This window comes from Trachemys scripta, chromosome 16, assembly GCF_013100865.1.
Source record: "Trachemys scripta elegans isolate TJP31775 chromosome 16, CAS_Tse_1.0, whole genome shotgun sequence".
Taxonomy (NCBI): Eukaryota; Metazoa; Chordata; order Testudines; family Emydidae; genus Trachemys; species Trachemys scripta.
The window spans coordinates 26624553-26628014 of NC_048313.1; positions in this window are offsets into that span (position 1 = coordinate 26624553).

Consider the following 3462-nt stretch of genomic DNA (forward strand, 5'->3'; position numbering starts at 1 on the left):
CTCCCTTGCGCTCAGTATCTCGCTCAGGGCAAGTTGTGTTACTCCCTCAGTTTCAGTTCCTCTCTCTGCCGGGGCTCGGATAAATAAGATTATGCAAATAGCATGAAATGCAGCAGAGCTCAGTTGTGCACACTGAGCCAGGTAAAAGGGGAGACCATGTTGTGTGCCATGGAGTGTAGCTACACCACAACCCCGCCGCGGGGTGCATGGCCGTGGGGCGGCTGGAGGAGTGGTGGTGAGGTGGCCACCTGGTCTGTGAACTGCATGGGTCTACTGCCCACACTTTGAAGAGCAGTGGTTCTCAATCAGGGGTATGCGTACCTCTGGGGGTACGCACAGGTCTTCCAAGGGGTACATCAACTCATCTGGGTATTTGCCTAGTTTTACAACAGGATGCATTAAAAGCACTAGCAAAGTCGGTACAAACTAAAATTTCATACAGACACTGACTTATTTATACTGCTCTATATACTGTACACTGAAATGTAAGTACAGTATTTATAGTCCAATTAATTTATTTTATAATTGTATGGTAACAATGAGAAAGTCAGCCATTTTTCAGTAGTAGTGTGCTGGGACGCTTGTATTTTTATGCCTGATTTTGTAAGCAAGTGCTTTTGAAGTGAGGTGAAACTTGGGGGTATGCAAAACAACCGTTCTATGCCTGGAAAGGTTGAGAGCCACGCTCTAGAGCATAGGAGTCACCATACTGGGTTGGACCCGTGGTTCATTTAACCCAATATCCTGTCTCTACTAGCGGCCAGCCCCACTGCAGCTTCTCCTAGAGTCCATAGGAAGACCTCTGTCCTAGCTGCGCCAATGTCCCCACGCCCTGGCTCTGGGTGGTTGGTGAAGGAAACACACAGTCCTTCCCTGGCTTTGCATAGGTGGCTAGACTTTTATCCTACAACTCAATCGATACCTCAGTCCTGTAGCAGGGATCAGTGCCAGTGCAGGCCCCTGCCACAGATAAGTGTACCTCAGCTCTGAGCTGGGCTGTTGGCAAGTGGGCATCAATACACATCACTCCCCCGGCCAAGGCACCACGTACATCCTCCTTATGTCTTAAGCCTTGGGCTAGCCTTCTGCAGAGAGATCAGTTTCACCCCAAGTGCATTGTGGGATACCGATCCCATAATGCCCATCAGATCGCCGGAGCAGCGTGTAGCCCAGTAGCAGATGTAGGTATAGGCTGGCAACACTTTTATTTTTAAGCATCTATTTATTTATTTTATAAATAAGATGGTCATTGATGCAGCAAACCACAGTGCTGTGAAGAAGGGACTAGAAGAGGATATATCTGCACCTGCTAATAATGTACCACATTTGTTAAGTCCCAGTGATCCTCATCACCTATAACTGGCCCTGTCCTGCCCACACAGGAAGGCGTCATGGGTTAGGGTAAGAAGGACGCTTCCCATACTAGCTGTGAGCTCTGATGTGAGGGTCCTATTATGATCATTACAGTATATGTGTTTGTGTTTCTCACCAGGTCCATCCACCCCTTGCAGACATGGTTGTTCCAGTGCATTCTGGGACTCACCTGTCCAGTAGTTCCTGGGTGAAGGGGCTTGTGGGAATTTCTTAACACAAAGCACTGAATTGTGGGATGGAGGTCGCTAGTGGGGGTGGAAGCCAGGGCAACTGCAATTCTTGTGAGAAGAAACCAGTACCTGTCCAGACAAACCTGAGCTAATGACCGTGTCCCAGGCTTTACAGGCAGCTAGGTCACCCAAACCTTGGAAGCACCTAGGGATGCCTTGAGGGATCATGAGCCCAGGGCATCCAAACAAGGGTTGCTTGCAATGACTTTTCACCTGCTATAGATAGAGCTCCTAAAGTAATCCTTTAACCCTTGACTTGCTGAATCATATTACATGTTCCTGCTCGATGGAGCAAAGATGTTTTCCCATCTTCACCATCCTTCCTCCCAGGGGCTCATGGCCTAAACTCCACAACATACATACACTGAAGTGTTCAGCCAAAGGGCCAGGCTCTGCACTCTTCCCCGGGTGGAAATCTGGTGTCACTCCACTGAGTGCCAAGGTGTGACTCTGGATTTATACCAGTGTAACTAAGATCAGAATCTACTCTGGAGATCTTTACTTAGCACTACCCGAACTCCAAAGTTCTGCTGCTCCTAGCCTTAACGTGATATCCAGGAATAACACACAGAGCGGGGTTCATTCTGATCTTGTATATATGGGTGTAAATCATGAATAAGTCCATTAAATTAAATAGGCGAGCTCCTTAGCTGGTGTCAATGTACAAACATTCACAGATGCACATACACATGCGTGTGCACATACATTCTCACACTGATTCACATGGTGTCGCACACTTTCACTCGCATGCCCCTGGTAAATGTGGTCAACCCACTCCTGTACCGTCCACTAAAAGAGAAACCCACACAGGCTGCCATGCTCCAGTAGAGGTGATCTGTGAATTTGCATACGCCTGCAAAATGTTTGTAACAAACTCTCTGGTATTTAAAAAAGAAAACACCCGGAACAGAAACTCCCCAGATATCGAAGACAGAGAGAGAGAGAGAGATGATCACTTTTCTGGGCCACATCTTCAGCTGGTGGAAATCAGCATAGAGCTATTTGAAGACAATGGAACTATGTAAATACACACCAGCGGGGGATATGGCTGCGTGACTCCAAGGAGCAATGCTGATTTATAACAGCTGGAGATGTGGCCCCTTAATGCCAGTTATATTACACCAGCTAGGGATTTGGCCCTATGGACTATAAAGCAGTGATGCCGAATCTGATTTACAGCAGATTGGGCTGCGTCCCGGCACCAGTTAGAAAATCACCTCTCCAACAAGCAGTTGTTTAATTAATATGTTTATCCTGCTGTCACAGAGTTTGCGGGACTCAGGGCCCTGCACCCCCGGCTTCCTGCAATTCACCATGACTCTCAGCCAGCCAGTAAAAGAAGAAGGTTTATTTAGATGACAGGAACACAGTCCCAGACAGGTCTTGCAGGTACAGACAACAGGACCCCTCTCAGTCAGGTCCATCTTGGGGGCTAGGGGAGGTCAGGAGGTCTGTCTGGCCTCCCCTCCATTTTCACAGCCAGCTCCAAACTGAAACTCTCCAGCCCCTCCTCTCCCTTTGTCTCTTTCCCCGGGCCAGGAGGACACGTGATCTTCAACCCCCCACCTGGGTTCTCATGTTACATGCTCAGGTATCTTCCCTCAAGGAAAGTCTCCCATCCCCAATGCAGACAGCCCCAGTAAAACTCCCCTGCAACCTTCCCAAGTCAATACTCCCCACTCCTGGCCTCCCCTGGCCTCCAAGATAGACCTGACTGAGGGGGTCTTGCGAGGAGCAATGGGATGAAATTAAGAAAAGGACGTTTGAGGGTGATTGGCCCCGATTCTAATCTCACTCACATCTATGTCAGTTCGGGGTGAGTCCCCTGAAGCCAGTACAGCCTCTGCATTTACAGCAG